At 45.0% G+C, this 19,221-nt stretch overlaps 1 long non-coding RNA gene across 1 annotated transcript; it reads right to left on the minus strand.

Annotated features, from left to right (window-relative positions):
• Nucleotides 1–168: 168 nt before the first annotated feature.
• LOC120932621 lies at nt 169–17,009 on the minus strand. The gene is made up of 4 exons (XR_005748021.1): nt 16,881–17,009; nt 4,652–4,714; nt 3,516–3,591; nt 169–3,441 (listed from the first exon to the last, which is right to left on the minus strand). It is a non-coding gene; the product is annotated as an uncharacterized LOC120932621 (long non-coding RNA).
• Between the last annotated feature and the right edge of the window lie 2,212 nt (nt 17,010–19,221).

A 19,221-nucleotide genomic window follows, 5' to 3' on the forward strand; every position in this document is an offset into this window, starting at 1 on the left:
AAATATAAGGACATGCAGGTATGCATCCCTGGTGTCAATTGACGTGAGAATTTATCCTCCTAGAAGAATGGAAACTACTGATCTGATTGTCTCCATGCGAAAGGAGCAGATTTTCAGGAAATTATTTAGCTTTCTTAGAACTAGAATGGGTCCAACGTCTCCATTTGGTTTTGGTACCATGAAAAGATTTGAATAAAACCCCAGACCTTGCTCCTTTGTGGTGATCTGTATGATCACCCCTTGAGATATTTATCGGTTTAGTGCCTGAAACAGATTGTCTTTTCTCTGGATCTTTGGGCACTCTTGATCTTAGGAAACGAGACAGTGGAAAGTTCCAAATTCCAGCTTGTATCCCATTGTTCCAGTGGAGATGACCCATGTGTCCTGAATTTATTTTTTCCAGACTTCTGAAAAGTGCAGAAGTCTTCCCCCCACCTTGGTGAGGGGGGGTTGCTTCTTCATGACGAGGCTTTAGGATTCTGTTTTGCAGATTTCCTACTCCAGGGCTTTTGAGCCTGGGTCTGACTCTGAGGTCTTCCTCTAGAGTCTGAATGACGGAGACCGTGGCCACTGCTTAGAGGCGAAAGCCTTGGCGCTGAGGAAAGCCTGTTTAAATGCAGGGTGTTCGCATTTTCTTTTGATGGGTAAAAGTGCTTTTGCCACTAGAAATTGTCTTGATATATTTATCCAAGTCTTCTTGGAAAAGTCGCTCACCATGAAAGGGGAACCCAGTTAGGAGGTTCTTACATGGTGTTTCAGCTGACCAATTTTTTAGTCACAGGATCCTGCACATTTGTACAAGTGTAAGGCGGGATGCCTGGTGAATAGAATCTCTAAAGGCATCTATGGAAAAACAATGTCTTTGGTAGTTCAGCCAAATCCCAAGCTTGTTGTGTAGGGAGTTCTCTAAAGGGCCAATTTAAATTGGTCCTTTAGGGATTGGCAGACGCCTATCGCAGCAACTGCAGGCTGAGTGACGGCACCTGCTATGGAAAATGCAGATTTTAGCAGGGATTCCAACTTCTTATCTGTTGGATCCTTAAGCATCTGTGCATTGTCTACAGGACAAGTTAAGTTATTATTCACATTGGAAATCGCAGCGTAAATTGCTGGTACTTTCCATCTTTTGGAGAATTTTTCCTCCAGATGATAGCAAGTTGCAAAAACTTAGGAGGGAGAAAGTGGTTATCCAGATGATCCCATTCCAGAAATATAAGCTGTTCTAGCAATGGATGCGATGGAAACGCATGCAAAGCATGGGAAGGTTTTAAAGAACCTAAGGAAGAGGCTGGGCTTTCATGAGTCTGTTAAAGGCAGCATGAAGGTGGAACGAACCATTTCTGTAAGAGATTGTATCAGCAATTTCTCTGTTTGGGAAGCTGAAAAAGGTTCATCTACCGTTCTCTATTGAGGAATCATCTGTTTTTCTTCCTGATCGATTGAGGGCAACACCTCATCGTGAGTCCACTGTTCCCCTAGCAAAGCTGGAGTGGGGGAAGGGGACCTAGTACTTTTCTTATCCATCTGAATGGAGGAAGCGATTAAAGCCGCTAATCTTTCTTCTAAACCCTAGAGGGAGGAGGAAAGGGTATCAGTCACGTATACAGGTGCTAAGATGCAAGGTGCAGCTGCACCATCAATTTGTTCCAATAGCTTACCCTGAGTTGCCATACTTGGCGATTCAGGCGATGATGACAGCATGATAATATAGCTTGAGATCCCAATGCCTGGGGGTGAAATTTTAGCTTTGTTTTTTGAGGTGTCTTTTTTGGCAGGCATAGTTGTAAGTACAAAAACACAGCTTGTGTGTCCCTGTGTGCAGGCAGCCATTTCCTCAGCAGCGGAGAGACTGACACAGCTTTCATTTTGTTTCCAGCCTGCGTGTGTCTTGTGGGCGTTTGTGGCACTGCGTTTAGGCCCCACCCCCTCTGGAAAACTCCACACATTTTTTTCTTCAAGTTTTCCGGACCAGAACACGAGGGGAACAGACTGCAGTGAGCAGTACATAGCGGGACCTCTGTGTCCCCCACGGTGGGGGGGCCTCTGCTGTCCCCCTGGTCCCACCAGAGGGAGAGAAAAAAAAAAAAGACTTTAAAGGATATTTTTACCTTGTAAGAATCTCCTCTCCACCTGCTGCACAAGCCATGCACGGACTGAGCTCTAGTGAAGATGACAGAGTATGGTAAGTGCAGGTACAACCATTTAGGCCCCAGTGGCAATGTGGTTGAATCTGGCTTCTTTTTGGAGGAATTTAAATCCAGCATGGATCCCTCCTAGAGCTCTTCAGTGCACTTCACTCGTGACCAACACCTTTAGACACTGGCGAACAACGGATGTGCTCCTGGGAGGAGGGATTATATAGGGAGTAAACTTCTTTAGTTAGGATTTACCCGTGTCAACATCTGAAGGTGGCCCATTACCCATTAAGGAAATACTTAAGGCTCTGTGTCCCATGATGTACGATAAAGAAAAGGCTTAAAGAAGAAAACTGATATAGCCATTCACATTTAAGAATTGGTATGCTGCAATATATACTGTACATTTTGTGTGTGTTTAATAGCGCAACTTACCCATAACTAGTTTTAGCAAGACTATTTGTACCTGGATATTGCAGGCATGTATCGTATGGCAAGGTGCAAGACAAGCAATTGGGAAGTAAACTTGCAGCAACCTTTCCTACCCAGGCCACAGAGTTTGAGGAACTGCTTCAATTAGTACCAAATTCTTAGCAGAAACTAGGTTTCCAGTAATCAAGTACAGACTGAAAATGTACACGGGACCATTTGTAAACTATTATTGTAAAATGTGCTTTGTATGGGGTCTCTGGCTTCCAATAAAAGGATGACCAATTCTTAAAAAAAAGGGTTGGACTTGCTTACAATAGGGCTATAAATACATTACAGTTATAAAGGAGAGGGAAGATGGGATAACAGGGAAAGAAAGGGATCTTACAGGTCTAACACATTCTCTGGATAAAAAGGACCCTGACCCAAGATTAAGACTTGGGACCCATACCCCAGCTGGGAGGGTTGTCACAGCCATTGAAGACAATTGAACCCAAGGTGATAAAAAGTTTGTTCCTCTCCCAGGCTCAACTTTCAGATCCTTTGAGCAGATATCACAGAATGTCCATCCAATTCATCAGCCTTCGGGTACCATGCTGACCAGGTGTGAGTGGACAGTTGAACATCCTCAGGAGTTTGGTTGGTTAAATAATGACCTTATGTTCTTGTTATAGCCATGTTTACTAAAGGCTCGCTGTAGACACTATAATTTGCTTCACATCAAAGTCCTTTCAAAGCTTTGTTGTACAAGACCTATTGCTCTCATGTGCCACCAGCATATCAATTTCTTCCCAGTATATCAGTAATCTTGCATTTCCAATAAATGTCTTGAGGAATGTTCTTGAAGATATCCTTATACCAAGATATGGTACTTTAGCTTAATACAAAAAAAAAGGTTTCATTAATAAGACACACATATTACAGGATTTATAGACCAAATTTGATACATACCTTTCAGATGACTCTCAAACAGCAGTGTTGCCATACTTCAGCCTTGACGTCATCTCACCAGCTACAAAATATGGGTCTTAGGATCACAAGAAAAGCGGTAAAACTGAATATGGCGTTGGTTGTAACAAACAGATATTGACAACTTAAACAGTGTATAGTAAGCCAAATCGTTGAATGGTTGCCATTTTGTGGAAGCGGCAAGTGTCAAGAGCTTTTTTCCCCCCACTAAGGAGAGAAGGCTTCCGATCTAGTACCTAAAGTCTGACCCAAGAATAGAGTATACATTTTGGCCTGGTCAAAGCGTTTGTTGACCAATATGGTGCCCTCATACTCCAAAAAAACACAACAACTAAGAACCATTCCAAAAGCAAGACTTCGTATTCCCAGGAAGAAAGGTTGAACAGTTAAATCTGCAATTCCCATTGTAAGCCATAGTTGAGCTTCTAGGACAACTGTCAGGATGCACTGGGAGCAGTAGACGAGACTGAATCAGATCTAGCCCTGGCCTTCTCGGAGGAGTGGGCACTCGTCCCCCAATCCAACAAGAACTGAGATTGACCCAGTCCCAATGCCTGCCTCTACACAACAGTCTAGCAACCAGTCCAGATGCCCAATTACAGGTCACAATATACATTTTTAGACCCTCTTGCAACAGCCGACCCTTTACATTCAGAGAGTTTAAGCATGGCCCATGCTCTGTAGACTTGCCAAAGATGGATCATTAAGTGAAATCCATAGCCCTGCCTTCCACCCTTTTTTTTTTAGAGAAAGCTCCTAGAAACCGGTAACCTTCAGGGTAAGCATATTAATGTGAATGAAGGGGCTAAACAAGTTCTGGCATGACACAGCAGCACTGTCAACACCAAATTCCCTAGAAGGCTTGCTCACTGACACCCCCCCAGGAGATTAATCTCTGCTAGAGACTTCTAACCAAACCACAACATTTACATCTCCTAGACCCAGAACCTGGTCACCACCAAAACGTGGTTGAACCCAAGCCCATGAGTCACGATTAAAGCTCAAAACTCAGTTTGGCGATGAAATTAAGAACTCAGGTCTACAAAAACATGTGGCCAAGGCCAAAACTCAAGTTACGATAAAAGCTCATAAACTCATTTTGTGTATGTGAAGCTTACCATTTGCTGAAGCTGCAGGGCCACTGAGGAGATTCCACATATCTTGGAGCTTTTTTTCTTCCGCTAGGAATTGAAAAGATCATAAAATGAATGATGGGGTCAATTCCACTGAAATCTAATACACCAAAATAGATCTCAAACCCCTACAAAGAAATATGAAATCTAGCTTTGCCAACCTACTGAAAGTGCCGGAGTGAAATCGTGCGAGTTCAGCTGAACTCGCACGGCTTTACCCCTGCAGCCCAGTGTGAACCTAGGCTTAAAAGCAAAATCGAAGGATGAGGTAAGTGAAGGAGGACTGCACTAAGGTAAAAGAAGCTATTTAGGGATTTTTTTTTTCCTTTGCAACTTTTTTAAATAGTTTTTTTCCCAGCAAGAACTCATCTATGTGGTCTTTTATTAAACGTTCCAGTATCTTCCCAACTATAGAAGTTAAAACTAAAAGGTCTATAGTTACTTGGTAAAGACTTTGTGCCCTTTTTAAATATAGGCATCACATATCACAGTGGTACTATTCCTGTCATTATTGAGTCCCTAAAAACTAGATACAATGGCTTTGAAATTACAGAGCTCGATTCTTTTAGGATCCGTGGGTGGATGCCATCTGGTCCAGGTGCTTTAGCCACCTTTATTCTGTCTAAATAATATTTCTGGACATCACTTTTGAGCTATTGTGGATTTGGGGCTGTGTCACTACCACCCCCATTATGGACATGAGCTCCCCCATGCTCCATTGTATACACCGCGCTGAAGAAAGCATTTAATAAATTAGCCTTCTCTTTGTCCCCAGTCACCCACTCTAGATTATTTTGTAAAGGGCCTACATGCTCAAACCAGGGGCGGATCCAGGGGGGAGCCCCCCCCCCCCCGAAAATATCTTTGTGACTGCAGTTTTGAGTCTCGCTCAGTATCTGCCAAACAGTGGGGCAGTTAGAGACTCCTTGTTATTAATGTGCTGCACTTGACCAGGAGGAGCGGGAGGTGAGTGGAGCAGTGCGGAGCGAGACTCTGTTCTCAATACGCTGCACTGAACCAGGGGGAGGTGGATGGAGAGGTGTCACTAACTCTGCCTCTAGTGTTTACTGCTGACGTCAGTCATGTCAGAGCTGCCGCTGATGAGGAGAGCACCAGCTGTTTCCCTTTTCCGCCATTGAGTGAGAGTGTTGGTTCCAACCACCTCCTCCCTCCATCTTCTCCATACTGTAGAACGGTGTCCAAGAAGCAGAACACAGGGCATGGACACAGGAAAAAGCAGTGACGGTCACTGTCATCTGATGCTGCCTGCAGTGCAATTACTGGATCCCACTTCTCTCCATTCTCCTCCATGGAAGCCCTTCCCCCCACCAGAGAGCCAACATTTTTATAATAGTGAATAAAAAAATGCATGAATGTTTAAAATCACAAAATACATGTGTGCCAATATATATGGAAAAAAAAGCTTATTGAGTCTTGTTCAACCTTAACCCCTTCAGCTCTGGAAAGTTTTACCCCCCCCCTTCATCACCAGGCCATTTTTTTGCAATACAGCGCTGCGTTACTTATTCCGCGGTCGTGCAACGCTGTACACAAGTAAAATTTATGGTTTTTTTTTTCCCAGAGCTTTTTTTTGGTGGCTTTTGATCACCGACGCTTTTATTTTTTGTGATAAAAAAGCGAAAATTTAGAAAAAAAAGGCAATATTTTTTACTTTTTGCTATAAAAAAATTCATCAATTTAGGCCAATATGTATTTTGCTACATATTTTTGGTAAACCTGCCCAATAAGTGTATGTTGATTGGTTTGCACAAATGTTACAGCATCTACAAAATAGGAGATAGGTTTATGGCATTTGTATTTATTTTTTACTAGTAATGGTGGCGATAAGCGATTTCTAGCGGGACTGCAAATTTGCAGCTGACAGATCGAAAACCTGACACTTGACACTTTTTTGGGGACCAGTGACACGAATACAGTGATTAGTGCTAAAAATATGCACTGTCACTTTACCCACTTGGTTACTGCCCCATAGTCAAAAGACGTCCTGTTTTTAAAGATGGATATCTCGGTAACGGCAGCAGCTGCTGCCACAACCAAGGTATCCATCTTTAGTGCCAATGGTCCTATAAACGATAACGGCGGTCTCCGCGGCGGATTCGCCGCGAGATCCTTATCGGTGGCGGGAGAGGGGCCCCCGCCTCCCGCCGCTCTCCTGCGCCGCTTACCGGAGCAGTCGGTAGCGGCGGAGGCGATCGGGTCCATTCGGCAGCTGTGTGGGTATGCGAGTGAGGGAAAAATCGCCCCCACCCTTCCCCATAGCTCTGCTGGGCGGTAGTGACGTCTTAAAGAAACTTATTTTCTGTCATTTGAAAAAATGACAGTTTAATTTTTTTTTCTTTTTTTGCATTTAAGTCTAAATATGAGATGTGAGGTCTTTTTGACCCCAGATCTCATATTTAAGAGGACCTGTCATGCTTTTTTCTATTACAAGGGATGTTTACATTCCTTGTAATAGGAATAAAAGTGATATTTTTTTTATTTCAGTGTAAAAATTATAAACTAAATAAAAATAAAGAAAACAAAAAAAAGATTTTTTTTTTAAACGCCCCGTCCCGATGAGCTCGCGCACAGAAGCGAACGCATATGCGAGTAGCGCCCGCATATGAAAACTGTGTTCAAACCACACAAGTGAGGTATCGCCACGATCGTTAGAGGAGAGCAATAATTCTAGCCCTAGACCTCCTCTGTCACTCAAAATGCAACCTGTAGAATTTTTTAAACGTCGCCTATCGAGATTTTTAAGGGCAAAAGTTTGACGCCATGCCACGAGCGGGCGCAATTTTTAAGCGTGACATGTTGGGTATCATTTTACTCAGCGTAACATTATCTTTCACAAAATATAAAAAAATTGGGCACAATTTATTGTTGTTTTTTTATTCAAAAAAGTGTTTTTTTCCAAAAAAAAGTGCGCTTGTAAGACCGCTATGCAAATACGGTGTGACAAAAAGTATTGCAATGACTGCCATTTTATTCTCTATGCCTGTATTATTGTTTTGACTCATCTTCCCCCCCCCCTCGTGTCGCCCACAGATTGTTCCCGTTAAGGGGTGGGTGGGACTGGGGGGGCTCCTATTGCTCCCTTAGGCTTTAAAAACAATATAACCTGAACAACCCATTATCGTTTGGATATAATGTCTATGAATGTCATTCACGCTATGTTTCCAAAATGAATATCTACTGTTTTGTCGCTAGACTATAGCAAGTTTATTGTTGTAATCCATGCTGAATACTCTGTCAGTGCATTATTTGAAAATGTATTGTTTTGCACTATCTTGAATACTTTGTACCGTTGAAATACTCAACAAAAATGTTTGGACGAAAAAAAAAAAAAAAAAAGCAGATATTTATTATTATTATTATTATTAACTAATGACACTGGCTGGGAAGGGGTCGCAGGCGGCTGGCGGACATTGCTTCCGCCAGACTTATTTTTTGGCAGTGCCCCTCCCGAGACTAGACTCTGGATCATCCCCTGGCTCAGACTTAACCTTTTTACTATTAATATATTTGAAGATTTTTTGGGGGTTTGTCCTATCTTTTGCAATCTGTCGTTCAATTTGAATTTTTGCATCTTTGATTTTTTTTTTTACACATCCTGTTATATTCTTTGTTACATTTAAACAAAGAATATTTGTATATAGCTTTTTTAACTTTGACTGTGAGCCACATAGGTTTTATCTTTAGCCTTTTAAACTTATTGCCCATATACTTTGCAGCGAGTTCATAAATGGTCTTTTTGACGAATTCCCATTTCTGTTCTGTGTTCATTGATGCCAATATTCTCTCCCAGGAGAGACTTAGACAGTCCTGGAGAACAGCCCTCATCCTTGGAAAATTTGCTCTTGAAATTAAGTTTTTATCTTTCCTGTATGTAATTCTTGCTTACCAACATCAAATGAAATCATGTTATGATCGCTGCTACCCAGGTGTTCCTTTATCTGAACATTAGTAATAAGCTCTGCATGGTTTGAGATTACCAGGTCCAACAGAGCATCATTCCTAGTTGGGGGCCTCAAACTGGACCATAAAATTGTCCTGCAATAGGTTTATACATTTTTTTATTGTCCCAGCAGTGCCATTACTACAGTCAATTTCTAGGTAGTTTAAATCCCCCATTATTATCACCGTCCCAGCCCTTGTAGCCCTTTCCATTTGTGCAAGGAGCCGAGTCTTCACCGCCTTATTAACATTGGGTGGTCTATAACAAACTCCAATGATTAACTTTGAACTACACACATCTGTATGCAATTCCACCCATAATTCTTCAGCCTCATCACACTTTCCATCAACCAGGTCCTCTTTCACGCTTGCTTTGAGGTCACTTCTCACATAAAGACCCCGCCACCTTTCCTTTTACCCTGTCTTTCCAAAAGAGCATAGCCAGGAATAATAGCCCAATCATGTGAGGATTGAAGCAAAGTTTCAGCAATACCGATTACATCATAGCTCTCCTCATGCAACAGAGATTCCAACTCACCTGTTTTGCTTGGCAGACTTCTGGCATTGGTGAACACTTAAATGTATTACATTTTTCTCTGGTGTTTTTCATATAATTTTTAGTAGTACAAGTGGCACTATTGTTTCCAATGGCTGTTTGCAACATGGGAACTTCCTTGTCACCTGCCATAACCCCCCGCCCCCCATCTATCCCCATTCCACTCCATTAATGTCTGACCCCTAACTGACCTGTGTGCCCGATGTAATTCTAGTTCATTCTCCCCCTCAAGTCTAGTTTAAATACTTCTCCAGCATTCCCATAAACCTCTCCCCCAGCACAGCAGACCCCCTTCCATTCAAGTGCAAACAGTCATTAGCATATAGGTTGCACCCCAATGAAAAGTCAGCCCAGTGCTCTAGAAACCCAAATCCCTCCTTCCTACACCAGGTCTTTAGCCATGCATTCATCAGTTCTCTAAACTCCCCCTGCCTTTCCTGTGTTGCGCATGGCACAGGCAATATTTCAGAGAATATCACCTTGGAGGTCCTTCCCTTCATCTTGCAGCCTAGTTCTTTAAATTGATTTTTAAGGAGCCTCCACCTTCCATGTATACTGTCATTGGTTCCAAGGTGGACCAAGACAGCTGGGTCATGCCCAAGCCCCTCCCAGTAATTAATCCACTCGGTCCACATGCCGAACCCTGGCTCCAGGGAGACAGCCAACCATTCAGTTGAGGCGATCCTGGCGACAAATTATTCCATCAGTCCTTCGGATTATAGAATCCCCTATTACCACCAACTGTCTAGGCCTACCTGCATTCCCCTCACTACCTCTACTAGATGGGTTGCTCTCCCGGCTGTTAGGGTAGCAGTGACATCTAGGGCTGCCACCTCTGTTTGCCACCTCCACATCTTCACCCAACTTGGCACATTTGTTTTGATGCATAAATACAGGCCTGGTCTTTTTTTTCTTCAAGCCCCTTCCACTCCCTCTAACTACATTAACCCATCTTCCTATGTGAATTTTGACTTGCCCCTCCACATCAACCTTACTCACTACCTGCTCAGCGAGCAGAGGACCCCTTTCAAGGTTGTCCTTTCTGCCCAGTGTTGCAACTTGCTCCTCCAGATCTCTAATGCGAGCTTCCAGAAGGGCAACCTGCTCACATCTGTCACAGCGGTATCCATCCTGGAGCTGTTGCACCAATTTGGCATACATGTGGCACACTGCACTGAGCAAAACCTTCAACCCTGCTAGCACTCATTTCCCAGTTACAATATAATTACTAGTAGGAAGTTTAAGATGTTACTCACAGTTAAGAAGACTCCTGTCTTAACTCCTGGTTTCAACTCCTGTTTTTTTAACTCTCCACATTAGTTCAAAAATTGTCTCTACAAAACTCCTATGGGAGTTTTGTAGAGACACTTATATACTCACCTGTGAACAATTAACCACTCCCCTCAAAAGAAAAAAAAGCTGTTTAAAAACTGTCAGAGAAAGGAGGGAACAGAAAGTATTTTCAAAACTGATAGCAAACATATCAAATAAAAGGAAAAAAAAAAATTAACACTTGTAAGCAGAAGCAGTTTAAAGCGGGGGTTCACCCTTAGAGGGCACTTTTTAGCCTTAGATTCCTGCTCGTTTTTACTAGGGGAATCGGCTATTTGTTTTAAAATATGATCATTACTTACCCGTTTACGAGATGCATCCTCTCCGTCGCTTCCGGGTATGGGCTGCGGGAATGGGCGTTCCTTCTTGATTGACAGTCTTCCGAGAGGCTTCCGACGGTCGCATCCATCGCGTCACGATTTTCCGAAAGAAGCCGAACGTCGGTGCGCAGGCGCAGTATAGAGCCGCACCGACGCTCGGCTTCTTTGGGCTACGAGTGACGCGATGGATGCGACCGTCGGAAGCCTCTCGGAAGACTGTCAATCAAGAAGGAACGCCCGCTCCCGAAGACCCATACCCAGAAGCGACGGAAGAAGATGCATCTCGAAAACGGGTAAGTACGGATCATATTTTAATACAAATGGCCGATTCCCCTAGACCGAACGAGCAGGAATCTATGGGGAAAAGGGGAAAAATTTTATAAATGGGTGAACTCCCGCTTTAAGCACACACCTGTTTTTTTAACTCTCTACTTTAGTTAAAAATTCCACTAAGCCCTGGTTCACACTGGGTACGATTTGGAACGATTTGAGATGCGATTTGACATGTCAAATCGCATCTCAAATCGGCGGCAATTTTCGGCAATGGCACTGTCCTAATCAGTGCGACGCCGCATCTGCGATTTCAAAAAGTAGTTCCTGTACTACTTTTTGCGATTTCGGGCCGCGATTTACATTAAATCGCGGCCGAAATCGCGGCAAAATCGCGGCCGCGAAATCGCGGTAAAATCGCGATTTTGAATTCGCAGCAGTGTGAACCTAGGCTTAAGTTCACAAAATCCACATGCAAGCCACCATCAGCAGGGAGCCAGGTCCCCAGGCATACACCTTGAAAAGAGTGTTCCCTTAAAATCCAGGGCCCATGATCGGAAGGCAAGAGGCTAGCATTCAGTCCTCTCCAAAAGCCTCTGTCCTGGCTAGGTCTGTCACAATCATCTTGTAGGAAACCCAGGGGGCTGCATAAGAATTTATTCTTATTCATCTTTTTTCCCACATTAACCACATTTTATTGCGACTTTAATAAACAATTATTTTTTCAGAGTCTAAGATTTTTATAAGAATTATTGAGATTGTTATTGATCTTTTCACTCACGATTTATTCTTTCACATGTCGTGCGAGTGATGTACATTTTATTGATGTGTTCATTTGCGCAACTTTTTCTTCTAAATGTGCTTGCAGAAACGCACAGTGAAAGCAGAGATTGTGGCATTTGTCTAGGTTCACATCTATGCGGGCTGCGCTTGATGCACTTTTCACAACATTTTGCAGTGCGTTTAAAACCTTTTTTTAGGCGTCTTGCATGCAGTTCTCATGCATTTTGCTTCCCCTTTAACCACTTGCCGATCTGCTGCAGTTTTACTGCGGCAGAATGCCACGGCTGGGCGAAGCAACATTACCTTGTGTAACCCCCGGAGCTGATGCGAGCGCGAAGACCACCGGGAATCCCGGTTCTTAGGCTTGATTTACACCTACCGTATTTTCCGGCGTATAAGACGACTTTCTGGATGCAAAAAAATGCATCCAAAGTCGGGGGTCTTCTAATACGCCGGGTACGGTCTCCGGGTGCTGCCAGTGTCAATGATTTAAAAGACGCTCCTTCTCAGTGTGTTTTGTGATAGGAGGAACACAAATGTTCCCAGCAGCGCCTCTGTTCTGTGTTCCTCCTATCACAGATGCCTTCTCATCCTCGGACGAGATGAGAAGACGTCCGTGATAGACGGAACAAAGAACAGAGGCGCTGCTGAGAAGATTTGTGTTCCGCCTAACACAGGACAGTCTGAGGAGAAGGCGTGGCTTTTAAATCCTTGACGCTCGCAGCACGGATACTGTCACCGCATCGCCTGGCCTGCTATTCAGAAAAAAAAGTGAGTACCGTAAATGCACCGTTTGCAAGGGAAGGCACAGAGAGGGGGCAAGGGAAGGCACAGAGAGGGGGCAAGGGAAGGCACAGAGAGGGGGCAAGGGAAGGCACAGAGAGGGGGCAAGGGAAGGCACAGAGAGGGGGCAAGGGAAGGCACAGAGAGGGGGCAAGGGAAGGCACAGAGAGGGGGCAAGGGAAGGCACAGAGAGGGGGCAAGGGAAGGCACAGAGAGGGGGCAAGGGAAGGCACAGAGAGGGGGCAAGGGAAGGCACAGAGAGGGGGCAAGGGAAGGCACAGAGAGGGGGCAAGGGAAGGCACAGAGAGGGGGCAAGGGAAGGCACAGAGAGGGGGCAAGGGAAGGCACAGAGAGGGGGCAAGGGAAGGCACAGAGAGGGGGCAAGGGAAGGCACAGAGAGGGGGCAAGGGAAGGCACAGAGAGGGGGCAAGGGAAGGCACAGAGAGGGGGCAAGGGAAGGCACAGAGAGGGGGCAAGGGAAGGCACAGAGAGGGGGCAAGGGAAGGCACAGAGAGGGGGCAAGGGAAGGCACAGAGAGGGGGCAAGGGAAGGCACAGAGAGGGGGCAAGGGAAGGCACAGAGAGGGGGCAAGTGAAGGCACAGAGAGGGGGCAAGTGAAGGCACAGAGAGGGGGCAAGTGAAGGCACAGAGAGGGGGCAAGTGAAGGCACAGAGAGGGGGCAAGTGAAGGCACAGAGAGGGGGCAAGTGAAGGCACAGAGAGGGGGCAAGTGAAGGCACAGAGAGGGGGCAAGTGAAGGCACAGAGAGGGGGCAAGTGAAGGCACAGAGAGGGGGCAAGTGAAGGCACAGAGAGGGGGCAAGTGAAGGCACAGAGAGGGGGCAAGTGAAGGCACAGAGAGGGGGCAAGTGAAGGCACAGAGAGGGGGCAAGTGAAGGCACAGAGAGGGGGCAAGTGAAGGCACAGAGAGGGGGCAAGTGAAGGCACAGAGAGGGGGCAAGTGAAGGCACAGAGAGGGGGCAAGTGAAGGCACAGAGAGGGGGCAAGTGAAGGCACAGAGAGGGGGCAAGTGAAGGCACAGAGAGGGGGCAAGTGAAGGCACAGAGGGGGCAAGTGAAGGCACAGAGGGGGCAAGTGAAGGCACAGAGAGGGGGCAAGTGAAGGCACAGAGAGGGGGCAAGTGAAGGCACAGAGAGGGGGCAAGTGAAGGCACAGAGAGGGGGCAAGTGAAGGCACAGAGAGGGGGCAAGTGAAGGCACAGAGAGGGGGCAAGTGAAGGCACAGAGAGGGGGCAAGTGAAGGCACAGAGAGGGGGCAAGTGAAGGCACAGAGAGGGGGCAAGTGAAGGCACAGAGAGGGGGCAAGTGAAGGCACAGAGAGGGGGCAAGTGAAGGCACAGAGAGGGGGCAAGTGAAGGCACAGAGAGGGGGCAAGTGAAGGCACAGAGAGGGGGCAAGTGAAGGCACAGAGAGGGGGCAAGTGAAGGCACAGAGAGGGGGCAAGTGAAGGCACAGAGAGGGGGCAAGTGAAGGCACAGAGAGGGGGCAAGTGAAGGCACAGAGAGGGGGCAAGTGAAGGCACAGAGAGGGGGCAAGTGAAGGCACAGAGAGGGGGCAAGTGAAGGCACAGAGAGGGGGCAAGTGAAGGCACAGAGAGGGGGCAAGTGAAGGCACAGAGAGGGGGCAAGTGAAGGCACAGAGAGGGGGCAAGTGAAGGCACAGAGAGGGGGCAAGTGAAGGCACAGAGAGGGGGCAAGTGAAGGCACAGAGAGGGGGCAAGTGATGGCACAGAGAGGGGGCAAGGGATGGCACAGAGAGGGGGCAAGGGATGGCACAGAGAGGGGGCAAGGGATGGCACAGAGAGGGGGCAAGGGATGGCACAGAGAGGGGGCAAGGGATGGCACAGAGAGGGGGCAAGTGATGGCACAGAGGGCATGTAATGTAATGGCACAGTGAGATTTGAAAAAGCCTGTTAACTGTCAGCGGTTCTGGCTCCCCCTCAGCTTCCAGAAAGACTAGTAAGAAGGGGTAGTCCTATACAGTGAGTATATCCCAAAATCAACATTTTCGTCTTATACGCCGGAAAATACGGTATGCATTTTTAGTGCATTTTGAACTACAATCCATTTAACATGGTTTCCTATGGAACACGTTCTGTGGTGCAAATCAGCAAAATGCAAAAAGCACAAAAAAATGCATAGGTGTGAATAAGGCCTTAAGGGGGAGACTGGTCATTTGTTCATCCAATGTATTAACACCAATCTCTCTCCCCCTAGGAAGTCTCACCGATAGCCCCCACAGTTAGAACACATTGAGGGAACACAGTTAACCCCTTGATCGCCTCCTAGTGTTAACCCCTTCCCTGCCAGTGACCTTTATGCAGCAATCAGTGCATTTTTAAAGCACCAATTGCTGTATAAATGGTCCCAAAAATGTGTCTAAAGTGTGCGCTGAAATATCGCAGTCCCGATAAAATCACAGATCACCGCCATTACTAGTAAAATAATAAAAATGCCATAAAACTACTCCCTATTTTGTAGACGGTATAACTTTTGCACAAAATATACGCTTATTGCAATTGTTTTACCAAAAATATGTAGAATACACATCGGCCTAAACTAAAATGGGGGATATTATAGCAAGTAGTAAAAGTGCTTTTTCAAAAATGTTTGCTCTTGTTTATAGAACAGAAAATAGCAGCAGAAGTGAATACCACCAAAAGAAAACTGGAAAAAAAAAACTGGGTAAAATGTCGCACAACCGCGCAATTGTCAGTTAAATCAACGCAGTGCCAAATTGTAAAAAGTGCTCTGGTCAGGAAAGTAAAATCTTCCGGGGGTGAACAGTTAAACACACTGTATATAGCTGTTACTAATCTGGGTTCTGGTATGGACCTGGGGGACCCCATACCTTTTTTACATTCAGCTGTCAGCGGGGAATCCTGCGGACAGCTGATAAATCATTTGTTAAGGACGTAGCAGCCAGATTACCAGCCCGCTCATTAGCAACCAGCTATATATAGTTTGTAAAGCAAAACATTTAAACTGCAAAACACATGAAAAAAAATCGCATCAAGCAGTTGCATTTCTGGTGGGATTTCATTCAAGTCTATTAGACGCAAAACAAAAGAAAAAAAGCATAGACCCGGTCCAAAAATGCACCAGCTGCAAATGCATAGATGTGAACATGTACCAAAGAAAACCATGTTAAATAGACTAGTGAGTTTCTCAAAAACACAGGTGTGAACCTAGAGTAAGGCCCCTTTCACACTGTTTTGTCAAGCGTTATTCAAGCGTTTTTCGAGTGAAGCCTCATCTGCAATCCCAAATTGCTGGTAAAGCACCGCTAAACCCTAACGGTTAAGTGCGTTTTTGCCGTGCCTCAGTGTGAACGGGTAAGGCATTTTTACAGCGCTTTCAATTCATTTCAATGGAGGGGAGTTTTTGGAGCATTTTTTCAGCGCCCAAAAGCTGCTCCAAAGATGCTGCTTGCAGGACTCTGTGAAAGGGTCCATTGAGATGCATGGAAAGCGTTTTATGAGTGGTTTAATAGCGCAATTTTTAACGCCAAAATGCTGTATAAACGCTTCAGTGTGAAAGGGGTCCAAGTTAGTGTATTGAGAAATTCAACAAGCAACATTTCCTACAAAGTACATCTTCCAAATGGGTGAACAACAATTGACAATAAATGAAGCCTGCACTGGAGCTCAGCAGCCAGAGAGCTAGGCAACTAGCATTTTCTGCAGGAGAGATTCACAGCAGCAGGCCGCTGTCTACTTTCCTGACAATGTAGGTTTTTTGCTTATATCTAAAACTAGTCTTAGTCAAGATAAAAAGTTCTAGGAAAACTGAGCAAGCTGAAAAATGGTTTATAGTATGGCTATAGCATATAGGAATAACCATAGGAATAACCATAGCAGCCAATCGGCAACTGACCCATGCGGTTTTACAGCAGTCGTGTGAGGTTTGATAAGAGTATTACACATTGTCCCGTTTATTAAATAAGCCCCAATCACTTATTTAGGCAACAATCCCCCACTAAAAAAATGTTTTATCGATCAGAGGCCAAGGGGCCAGCATGCCTGCCATCCACCCAATGGCCAAGGGGCCAGCCTGCCTGCCATCCACCCAAGGGGCCAGCCTGCCAGCCATCCACCCAACGGCCAAGGGGAGGCCTGCAACATATATTTGTCACATTTAAACAAACTGTAGCTTTTAAATCAACATTGCAAACATAATCAAACACAACTTACCAAACCAAGATGGCGACAGCAAGCCATGTGCTCATACCTGTAGGTCAAAAGGAAGACTGCTGCACAAGTGGGTGTATTTATAGGTAAAGCAGCCATTAGGACAGGTGAACTGACACAGCCACACCTCTTCAACTTTAACCTCTTATTGCCCAGATTTGCCAAAGGCTGTTTTTTTTATAGTTTATGAAATAAAATAAAAAAGTGTCACTTTTTTGGTCAAATTCAGCAATCAAACTAGACAAATAGGTTTATTCAATAGTGCATTAGGACGCGTTCAGATATGTGCGTTGTGAAACGCACATTGTATTTTTAGTGCTGCTGTAAAATGCAAGGCGTAATGTGTTTTTCATGTGTTTTCCTCCTTGGTCCCCTGTGGAAATATGGACATGTGACTCAAAAAATGCACACAAAAAAAAGCATTTTGCTTTTTCATGATAGGTGTATTTTTGATGCGTTTTTTCACAAAACACACAAAAGATGCAGCACATAGGACTTTTCAAAAGGACAGCCCACAGGTTCACATCTGATTCGCAGGCCCTGATTCAGAAACAACTTACGCCGACGTATCTATTGTTACGCCGCGTAAGTCCACGAATGCGCCATCATATCTATGCGCCTTATTGAGCAAACAAGATACGCCTGAATTTTGGCTTAATACAACCAACGTAAGTCTCCTACGCCATCGTATCTTGGGCGCATATTTACGCTGGCCACTAGGGGCGCTTCCATTGATTTACGCATCAAATATGTAAATGACCTAGATACGCCGATTCACGAACGCACTTGCGCCCGTCGCAGTAAGCTACGCCGTTTACGTAAGGCGTACGTCCGGCGTAAAGTTATTCCACATAAAGCAGGGGTAAGTCATGTTAGGGTATGGATGACGGAACAGCCGTCGTATTTTACGTTGTTTACGTAAGTCGTACGTGAATGGGGCTGGGCGTAGGTTACGTTCACGTCATAGGCATTGAGCCGTCGTATCTTAGGGAGTATATGCAACGTGATTCCGAGCATGCGCGCGCATGCGCCGTTTCTTTCGGCCCTTCATTTACATGGGGTCACGCTTCATTTTAATACAACACGCCCACTACCTGCCTACTTTGAATTAGGCGGGCTTACGCCGGCCCATTTACGCTATGCCACCGTAACTTAGGGAGCAAGTGCTTTGTGAATACTGGCCTTGCCTCTCTATGTTACGTTGGCGTAGCGCATATGAAATGCGCTACGCCCGCACAAAGATACGCCACTGTACGTGATTCTGGGCCATAGCATTTAAAGGGGATATAAACCTCTGGCACACTGGGAAGCTGCCAAACACGGCAAAAGCCTACAGATGTGAACAGGCCTTAACGTATAGAATTAAAGCGGAGTTCCGGACACAATTTCACTTTTTAAATATAAATACCCCTGTAATACACAAGCTTAATGTATTCTAGTAAAGTTAGTCTGTAAACTAAGGTCCGTTTTGTTAGGTTGTTACAGCATTTATATACTTTATAAAATAGAAATTGACTGGGGCCATCTTAAGTGTGGGCATCATGAAGCCAGACTGTATGACTTCCTGGATTTCACAAGCAGTGTAATAGATTTCAGATCAGGTTTCAATAGCAACGGAAGTGTCAGAGGAAGTTGCCGCCCCTTATCTATGCAAAACTCTCCTCCCCTCCTCCTTCCAGGAACCAGTAAATATACTAAATAATAATCCTGTGCAGATATATTTACATATATATATATATATATATATATATATATATATATCTTGTTATATATGTAGTGTGTATACATATACTAGACATGTGCACTGTCAATAAATTCATTCTGTTTAGTTCCGTTTCGAATTAGCCGTTATTTCGTATTTTGTGCCCGAAACTCAATTCGGATTCGTACGAAATACGAATTTTCGTTAGATTCGTTTACTTTTCATAACAATTACCAGCATTCGTTATGATGAATTTTAAAATCTGGACGCTTGAAGAGGACTAATAGTATCTGCTGTGCTCATTATGAGGGGTTCCCACCATCCCTGTGCTGTGCTCATGAGGGGTTCTCACCATCCCTGTGCTATGCTCATGAGGGGTTCTCACCATCCCTGTGCTGTGCTGACTTCCTGGGGCTGTAGGGATGGTGGAAACCCCTCATAATGAGCACAGCAGGAGTACAGCCACAGGAAGTCAGCACAGCACAGGGATGGTGGGAACCCCTCATAATGAGCACAGCACAGGGATGGTGGGGACCCCTCATAATGAGCACAGGGATGGTGGGAACCCCTCATAATGAGCACAGCAGGGGTACAGCCACAGGAAGTCAGCACAGCACAGGGATAGTGGGAACCCCTCATAAT

The sequence above is a fragment of the Rana temporaria genome, chromosome 3 (assembly GCF_905171775.1).
Source record: "Rana temporaria chromosome 3, aRanTem1.1, whole genome shotgun sequence".
Classification (NCBI taxonomy): domain Eukaryota; kingdom Metazoa; phylum Chordata; class Amphibia; order Anura; family Ranidae; genus Rana; species Rana temporaria.